General features: G+C 45.0%; 1 long non-coding RNA gene across 1 annotated transcript in view; it reads right to left on the bottom strand.

Moving 5' to 3' along the window:
• LOC307169561 overlaps positions 1–8405 on the bottom strand; it is a 10708-nt gene extending 2303 nt beyond the window's left edge. Inside the window, exon 1 of the long non-coding RNA XR_013823164.1 lies at positions 8339–8405. This is a non-coding gene — a long non-coding RNA (uncharacterized lncRNA). The remainder of the gene's footprint in view (positions 1–8338) is intronic.
• Positions 8406–9851: the final 1446 nt, after the last annotated feature.

Raw genomic sequence — 9851 nt, 5'->3', positions numbered from 1 at the left:
CTCACAGTGTGTCTTGCTTCATCGCTGTGCCGCGATCCGTCGTTTCTGGATTTCACAGTGTGTCTTGCTTCATCGCTGTGCCGCGATCCGTCGTTTCTGGATCTCACCGTGTCTTGCTTCATCGCTGTGCCGCGATCCGTCGTTTCTGGATTTCACAGTGTGTCTTGCTTCATCGCTGTGCCGCGATCCGTCGTTTCTGGATCTCACCGTGTGTCTTGCTTCATCGCTGTGCCGCGATCCGTCGTTTCTGGATCTCACCGTGTGTCTTGCTTCATCGCTGTGCCGCGATCCGTCGTTTCTGGATCTCACCGTGTGTCTTGCTTCATCGCTGTGCCGCGATCCGTCGTTTCTGGATCTCACAGTGTGTCTTGCTTCATCGCTGTGCCGCGACCCCCCACTTCTGGATCTCACAGTGTGTCTAGCTTCATCGCTGTGCCGCGATCCGTCGTTTCTGGATTTCACAGTGTGTCTTGCTTCATCGCTGTGCCGCGATCCGTCGTTTCTGGATCTCACCGTGTGTCTTGCTTCATCGCTGTGCCGCGACCCCCCACTTCTGGATCTCACAGTGTGTCTTGCTTCATCGCTGTGCCGCGATCCGTCGTTTCTGGATCTCACAGTGTGTCTTGCTTCATCGCTGTGCCGCGATCCGTCGTTTCTGGATCTCACCGTGTGTCTTGCTTCATCGCTGTGCCGCGACCCCCCACTTCTGGATCTCACAGTGTGTCTTGCTTCATCGCTGTTCCGCGACCCCCCACTTCTGGATCTCACCGTGTGTCTTGCTTCATCGCTGTTCCGCGACCCCCCACTTCTGGATCTCACAGTGTGTCTTGCTTCATCGCTGTTCCGCGACCCCCCACTTCTGGATCTCACCGTGTGTCTTGCTTCATCGCTGTGCCGCGATCCGTCGTTTCTGGATCTCACCGTGTCTTGCTTCATCGCTGTGCCGCGATCCGTCGTTTCTGGATCTCACCGTGTGTCTTGCTTCATCGCTGTGCCGCGATCCGTCGTTTCTGGATCTCACCGTGTGTCTTGCTTCATCGCTGTTCCGCGACCCCCCACTTCTGGATCTCACAGTGTGTCTTGCTTCATCGCTGTTCCGCGACCCCCCACTTCTGGATCTCACAGTGTGTCTTGCTTCATCGCTGTTCCGCGACCCCCCACTTCTGGATCTCACAGTGTGTCTTGCTTCATCGCTGTTCCGCGACCCCCCACTTCTGGATCTCACCGTGTGTCTTGCTTCATCGCTGTGCCGCGATCCGTCGTTTCTGGATCTCACCGTGTGTCTTGCTTCATCGCTGTGCCGCGATCCGTCGTTTCTGGATCTCACCGTGTGTCTTGCTTCATCGCTGTTCCGCGACCCCCCACTTCTGGATCTCACCGTGTGTCTTGCTTCATCGCTGTTCCGCGACCCCCCACTTCTGGATCTCACAGTGTGTCTTGCTTCATCGCTGTTCCGCGACCCCCCACTTCTGGATCTCACAGTGTGTCTTGCTTCATCGCTGTTCCGCGACCCCCCACTTCTGGATCTCACCGTGTGTCTTGCTTCATCGCTGTGCCGCGATCCGTCGTTTCTGGATCTCACCGTGTCTTGCTTCATCGCTGTGCCGCGATCCGTCGTTTCTGGATCTCACCGTGTGTCTTGCTTCATCGCTGTGCCGCGATCCGTCGTTTCTGGATCTCACCGTGTGTCTTGCTTCATCGCTGTGCCGCGATCCGTCGTTTCTGGATCTCACCGTGTCTTGCTTCATCGCTGTGCCGCGATCCGTCGTTTCTGGATCTCACCGTGTCTTGCTTCATCGCTGTGCCGCGATCCGTCGTTTCTGGATCTCACCGTGTCTTGCTTCATCGCTGTGCCGCGATCCGTCGTTTCTGGATCTCACCGTGTCTTGCTTCATCGCTGTGCCGCGATCCGTCGTTTCTGGATCTCACCGTGTCTTGCTTCATCGCTGTGCCGCGATCCGTCGTTTCTGGATCTCACCGTGTCTTGCTTCATCGCTGTGCCGCGATCCGTCGTTTCTGGATCTCACCGTGTCTTGCTTCATCGCTGTGCCGCGATCCGTCGTTTCTGGATCTCACCGTGTCTTGCTTCATCGCTGTGCCGCGATCCGTCGTTTCTGGATCTCACCGTGTGTCTTGCTTCATCGCTGTGCCGCGATCCGTCGTTTCTGGATCTCACCGTGTCTTGCTTCATCGCTGTGCCGCGATCCGTCGTTTCTGGATCTCACCGTGTGTCTTGCTTCATCGCTGTGCCGCGATCCGTCGTTTCTGGATCTCACCGTGTGTCTTGCTTCATAGCTGTGCCGCGATCCGTCGTTTCTGGATCTCACCGTGTCTTGCTTCATCGCTGTGCCGCGATCCGTCGTTTCTGGATCTCACCGTGTGTCTTGCTTCATAGCTGTGCCGCGATCCGTCGTTTCTGGATCTCACCGTGTGTCTTGCTTCATCGCTGTGCCGCGATCCGTCGTTTCTGGATCTCACCGTGTCTTGCTTCATCGCTGTGCCGCGATCCGTCGTTTCTGGATCTCACCGTGTGTCTTGCTTCATCGCTGTGCCGCGATCCGTCGTTTCTGGATCTCACCGTGTGTCTTGCTTCATCGCTGTGCCGCGATCCGTCGTTTCTGGATCTCACCGTGTGTCTTGCTTCATCGCTGTGCCGCGATCCGTCGTTTCTGGATCTCACCGTGTGTCTTGCTTCATCGCTGTGCCGCGATCCGTCGTTTCTGGATCTCACAGTGTGTCTTGCTTCATCGCTGTGCCGCGACCCCCCACTTCTGGATCTCACAGTGTGTCTTGCTTCATCGCTGTGCCGCGACCCCCCACTTCTGGATCTCACCGTGTGTCTAGCTTCATCGCTGTGCCGCGATCCGTCGTTTCTGGATTTCACAGTGTGTCTTGCTTCATCACTGTGCCATGATCTGACACTTCTGCTCACGCTGGATCCACCACTGGACCTAGTATAATTTTAAATCATTTTTATTACTTGGCAATTTCATGACTGACCTTTTTAGTATTCTAAATAATTATCTTCACCCCTGAATAATAAACTGGGTGAACACTGGAGCACTTTCAGTGAAAGACTAATCACTCCAAAATGTTAATCTGTGAGAAACAGTAAGTACTTCACACCATCAAATTACACTAATTTTCACTTCTCTGATACACTGCTGCAACAGAAGATTGTTAGTCTGAACTTTTTCCCATTTCTTCCTACTCTTTTTTTTATAATTTTATCTTAATACAACTTTTTACACACTTTAGAGATTGCTTTTTGTGACAAAACAATTTCCTTTGGGATTAATACAAATATATTCTTATCCGGAGTCCTTACCTGGAGCGATAGTCTTCCCTGGTACAACCTCTTGCTGCATCACGAGACCCTGAAAAACGCAAGGAGTGTTTTTACATTTCACTAGGCCTGATAAAAAAAACTAAAAAAAACATACAGTTTAAAGTGTGATGAGATGAATACTCACTGGGTGTTAATGGGACTCTTTGCTGAAGTGCTGTGTTTGCAGGATAGACTGAAAAAAACCCAAAGAATACTGAAAGATGCACAATTACTGACAGACATGGCTTCATCTTCAGAGTCTGAAACACATCAATCAGCCTGTATTTATCATGTTGTACACACAACATTAACATGCTTCAGAAATTGTCATCAGTACTCACATGCATTATGTAACATGCTGCTGTCCTGAATGGTCGGCAGCTTCTTTGGTGCAGTAGGGTAGCCAGGAAGCTTCATGCCTATAGAGAGAGTCAACATAAAGTAAAATAAGCATATCCATGGCATAATTTAAGGAATTATATTTATTTGGAAACTGGATTTAAAAATGCATTATAGAAATACATTACCCCTAACGCTCACATCCTCAACAGCTGAATCAGTAGATTCTGCAAAAATCATTGACCACCCAATTCATCAACAGATTTTATATTCCTAATGTCAGAATTATTTGTGAATGATAAACATACCATTTCTGACAAAACCCTCTGGCGTTCCCTTTTAGGCTGGGTCCTTGTTGATCTAATCACCACCTCTTCTTCTTCTTCCACCTCCTCCTCCTGCTCTGCCTGACTGGTTATGTTGTAGTGATTGCATTCACTGCGCTTAGCTACAAATAGAAAAATTCAACTTACAAAAGACCCCCCCCAAATTTTTTTTTTACAATTTCTAGTCATCAAAAGAAAAGTTACCTGAAGTTATTTTTATTTTTATTAATGGAAAGGTCATCCAGTCATCCTTGGGTTCAAGTTTGTCTTTAATTGCCTTTTCAGTTTTTGTGGCACTTAAACTGCTTGGCCATCTAACATTTTTTTTGTGTGTATCAATCCAGTTGTGAGGAATTACTCCCTCTTCCTCCTGGTCTCCTTCCCACCAAACGGCCCTTGAATACATGACCTGGAAAAGACAGTATATGCATGTTACTAAGTTAGGGAGTTAGGATGATTCAAAGGGCTTGGCACTGACTGGGGGCCCTTTGAGGGCTATTAATATTGAATATTTGAGGGCCATTTGGATTGAAGTTACTTATACTAAAGAAAGGTATGCTGCATGTAAGTGGCATCAACATATAAAGGTTAATAAAAGTGTTCAGAGCCAGCCAAAAACAGACTTGAATTTAGGTTCCTTGCGTTCTAGCAGCGCCCTTGTGACAAGATTTAGTTGGTGACCTACTTGGTTAAGTTGGTGAATAAAGCAAGTGAAGTGAGATTGACAGGGTTTGGACATGTGCGCAAGTGGGTTTGAGGGTTACATTGTAAGGATGTTGTGGCAAGTGAGCAGTGACCGTGAGAAAGGACATGCAGGTGGCAGGAATCACAGAGAAGAGAAGAACAAATTCAACCTTTAATATTTGTGTTCCAGACTGTGGCGAAGGGGTATGAGGACAGAACCAAACGTTTGTTGTGGAAGGCAGGCCACCTTGCGGAACAGATCATCTTCACGCAGTAATCTTTTTGTCATCCTGGCCTTCCCATTTCGCATGCATACTACATTAATAAGTTTTGAGTTACATGGTCGATGGAATAAAGGGGAAGTGTGACGCTGATGCAGGATTTCACAAGCAAAGGTACCATCTTCATTTTTCTCTTCAACAAAAGCAAATGTGTCATCTCTCAAGAGAAAACAACGGTCCCTTCTCTTGTGTGTTACGGTTGTGTTACAGTTTATTTTGTTCCTGTTAACTTTTGTATGTTCCATTTCCGACAAACGCCTGGTGAGCTGTTCCAGGGGACTTCTACCACTCCTGATGTGTTTCTTTAGTTGTTGTAAGTGGTTTTCAAACGGAAAACAGGAAATGTCATTTAAGGAACTGTTGAAATGGCTGACATCTTCATGAAGATGAACTAGTCCATGTACATTGTAGACAGGAAAGGTCTTGCCATACAATTTAGGACAGCATGTGACAAAGTGTTTGATAAGTTCATGAGCATATTGGAGATAGCCATTTCAAGTTCGGTCATCTGACTCTAGCATTATAGACATGGCGATCGTCAAGGAGAAGAAATGTTTGTATCGTTCAGGGGACAAGCAAAAACTGACGTAACTCAGTGGCTTTCCACCTATCTACCTCAAGTAAACCCCGTGGTTGCCTGGCAAATTCACTTGGCAACTTCCCTCTAAAAGCAATTAGACTTTGAGAAATTGCATGTCTTTGTCTCAGTGATAGACGACAGAGTTTTGGGCCACGAGTCATGTATATTAACATGCGTCGAACCACTCCTAAGATGACCATATGCATATAATCCAAGACAAAAGAGGAAACACAAGGAATTCCAGCATCAATGAATGGACTGACAGCTCTCTGGTGATCCCTATACTCAACTCGAGAAAAACAGTCATCAGTGCGCAAAGGGCAATCCTGATCAGCAAAAACTATCCTTCTCTCAACAGAAGTTCCTGTGATGACACATCTTTCGCAACTATTATAGGAGGTATGACCCTTAATACATTTAAGATAAGCCCTTGCTGGTGCGTCACAAATCACAGCATCAACATTAACAGTATAGGTGTGGCCTTCATAAACTATCCCACTGTCTTTCAGATGCTTGTACTCGGTACAAAATCTTCAACATAGTCCTCAAGTGGACTAGGCTTACTTTGGCCACTAAATATGGCAACAATAAATGGATCAAAATGGCCAGTCTTTGCCAGTATTGGCCAGAATTGGACACCACTGCTTTTGAAAAGGATCCCCTTTTCTAGGCCGTAATATTTGTACTGTCCACCACATTTAGATTGTGTTGTGTTACGTTGTGGTGTGGCAAGCAGTGTGTGACAATCAGCAGGCAATTGGTGGCCTTGCCTTCTCAAAATAATCAATAAACTATTAATTGCTCTGTGAGTCAAGTTGTGGTCTAAGGCCCACTGTCTGAGGTCATCCTCTAAGCTACTGGTCACATCAGCTTCATCATGTTCAGTCAGTGGACCAACGGTCCCCTTCAGTGTCTGTGTTAAAATCAATGTCGGGTGTCACATGAACATCCCAACACGTCCCAGAAACAGCGTCACCAAAGATCCTTTTACCCTCTCTGGTGTCACTGTGACCACTAAAAGAAGGCACACTGTCCGAGTTATCGCTGTCAGAATCAGCCAGAATTTGTTCCAGTTAATTTGGCGTTTTCGCCACAGTCTCATTCTCAATGTCATCTGTAAACAGAGTCTAAGTTAGTTTTGTTTCATGTGTATTTAACTGAGCCATTTGCAAAGAGAAGGAGGATGAGTTCACAACACATAGGCCTACCGTGTTTAATCTGTTTATCTCCAAAAAGGACACCTCACTCCAAAAGAGGACACCGCAAATTACCTGACAGTTAAACAAAAAAATAATAACTACAGCATTACAGTATCTACACTATAGATTTTTGACATAGCAGAGTTATGACAAAATGTTAGGTTAATGATCAATGATCAGAACTTGTTAACGTCATCTTAATTTTGTTTTTTTACTTTATCACTCCTCGTACCTTTTAATTAGTGTGTTTGTATTGTACTTTATACAGCAAACTCGTGAGAACTTTGGGTAAAGCTGTAGTCTATAAAATTAACGGAGCCATGCCCATGGTAAAGGGATACACCATCGCGCACGCAGTCCCTGCACGCCTTGTTGTCATGTAGAACGATATTATTCATATATATATATATATGTGTATGTTGATGAAAAGATTCAATTTAGAGCTAATGGAATGCTATCTCTGTATTACACATCGGATCATTCTCTTGGATAGTCAACGGTATGCGCTATCAAAACATAGACCTAACACATATTGTGGACAATGTTAGGCTATCCATCTAAGTTAAATTAGGGAACAAATCAGTGGCATTATAGCCTACCACAGTTATCGACTGATTTCCAAATTCTACTCACTGATAATTGCTTACCTCATCTTCTTTTTGATCGCACATGAATATTATTCCTGGGTCTTTTGACGCTTACCTTCACTTTGCACTACATCAAAAGCGAGCGTTTACATAGGATTCCGCGCTGCGAAATGCTTTGGATTTGCAAACATTCTGTTGTCGGGCAGATTTGTTTTAGTTTTCTTTATGACAACGGCAGTGGCAGACCACAAAAATCTCGGCATTAGTCAGTTTAAAGTATTGCCATACAGAGAACCAAGCCATAGTGGCCTTGGAATGTGGGATTTTTAAAGGGCAATCACGGCCTGTGACTCACATGTGCGACTAGATGTAAAATTCAGTCACACTGTCTCGAATTTTGGTCGCAGTCTGGAGCCCTGAGAGATATTTGTGCAAAACATGTAGCAGAATGATGTTAGCTGCTACTTGTTAAGCTTCGGTGCAGTGCGAAAGTTGTTTTCAAAAGTAGGCTAACTATGGCCAATGTTTAGCTAACGCTTGCTGGTGGAGATGCACTCCCTCCCCCACAACAGGTTTAGGTAGGTGTAATAAGGGATCCACTGGAGGCAAGTTGAAAGATGAGAACCCAAGTGCAGTTTATTGTAACTAAAATAAAACATGAAACAAAAACATGGCGAGGCATGAAAACAAAAACCATGGCATGAACATGAAACTTACACTACAGCAGAATTACAGGAAACAATACTTGACAAAGACACATGGCAAACATGAGGGCTTAAATACACAGACTAATAACAAGACAAGGGACACCTGTGAACAATGATCAGACAATTAACCAATGACAAGACATGGCAGGATCACATGACAAACAGGGAAATCACATGACAGACATGGAAACAAGACATAAACAAAACCAAAACGTGACAGTAGGCTAGTTTAAGACAATAACGCTAAAACAGCTAAAATTAGTAATGCATAATTTAACATAAACTTCACTAAGTTGACCGAACCTACCTTGAAAACAAGGATTTTTCAGATTTATCTCTTGCTTGAAGTTGCTGCCGTTCACTTTTCCTGTGGTTATTTCCTGTGGAACTACCATACTGCAGGCGGGGCTTCCTGTTTCATATATATATATGCAGACCAATTCTGGACGTCATCACGACGTGCAAACTACTTCTGCTTTAGACCTAGGCTACTCATGAATCCCGTTGAAAAACAATGTTAATATTTAACATTAAAAAATGCATTCAAGAAGCTAACCATGTCAATGATTAATGCCTCAGTCAATCAAACATTTCCCTACATTCATTGTTCATGTCAATTTCCTCCACCTGTCTTAGACGTCCACATGGCGTCACAGTCTGCACCTTCAGGGAACCAAAATCTGACTTCCAAACATGACGTAGAAAAGACCTAATTTGGAGGTAACTTTGCTAACCTAGATCATGTCAATTTCCTGCACCTGTCTTAGACGTCCACATAACATCCAGAAAATTACCTCTTCAGGCGTTCAAATATTGAACACTATATTGACGTCCAGGTGGGGTCATGGTTAGATGTTCAAATAGCAGACCTAGATTGCACGTTGCATAAAGGTAAAAAATTGGTCTTAGACCGACTGACGCAATATAGACATGATCTGCCTGTCCAATAGACGTCTGATGTTTAGTGGGGATGATAGCCCTGAAGACGCCTAGCAATGGTATACCTTTAGTGGTAGTATAACTTTAGTCTTCGTAGCGCGCTAAGAGACAACGTTATCAGGAAACGCAGCCCAGGTATGATGCGTATGATGCATAAAGGAGATTCCAAAGCGCTCTTCTTTGGTCAGAACCATGGAGAGCGATCGTGGATCGGTCCGTCCTATGCACCGAAACTTTTTACAATGCAACAAAATATTTAAAGAGCATCAAGCTGTTAAAATCTATAGGCCTATTATATATACACACAGATAAGGTTTTTAATTTAACGTTTTTAATTTAAGGCCCACCCACAATTGGTCTGGCCCATCCAAAACTGGAATCCTGGCGCCACGCCTTCGCGCTTAAGTAAATTTTAAATTAAAAACAATTGTCAATCCGAGGCCCCTGCATACGTGGGGTCCCTATGCTGCAGCCTACGCAAGCCTGTGCATTAATCCGCGCCAGCTGGTAAGAATAAGTAAACCTACAAGGCAACTTAATTCACCTCTGTAAATTTCTCATTCATTGATTGTTGTTTTTACTTTTTTTCCAGTAAGAAGACATGGCCACCCACCTGGCAGCCTGAAGATCATGTTCAAATTACTCTCAATCAATGTTAATTACATTGCCGGTACATGAAGACAGTTTTTTGTTTGTTTGTTTGTTTTTGAATAAAAAAACAGAACAATCAGCTCAAACATGACAATCTGGGGCTCAGGTCAGGAAGCAGACAGACTGGCTAAACCGACCGTCTGCTAGCGGCCTCACGTCACCAAGGTCAGATAAATCCCATCACATAGAGCCTCTTTCACCTAGATATCATCATATAGAGACTGTGTCTG

This window comes from Squalius cephalus (assembly GCF_949319135.1).
Source record: "Squalius cephalus genome assembly, chromosome: 13".
Lineage (NCBI taxonomy): Eukaryota > Metazoa > Chordata > Actinopteri > Cypriniformes > Leuciscidae > Squalius > Squalius cephalus.
The sequence above is the reverse complement of the archived record's forward strand: the minus strand, read 5'-3'. Positions and strand labels throughout refer to the sequence as shown.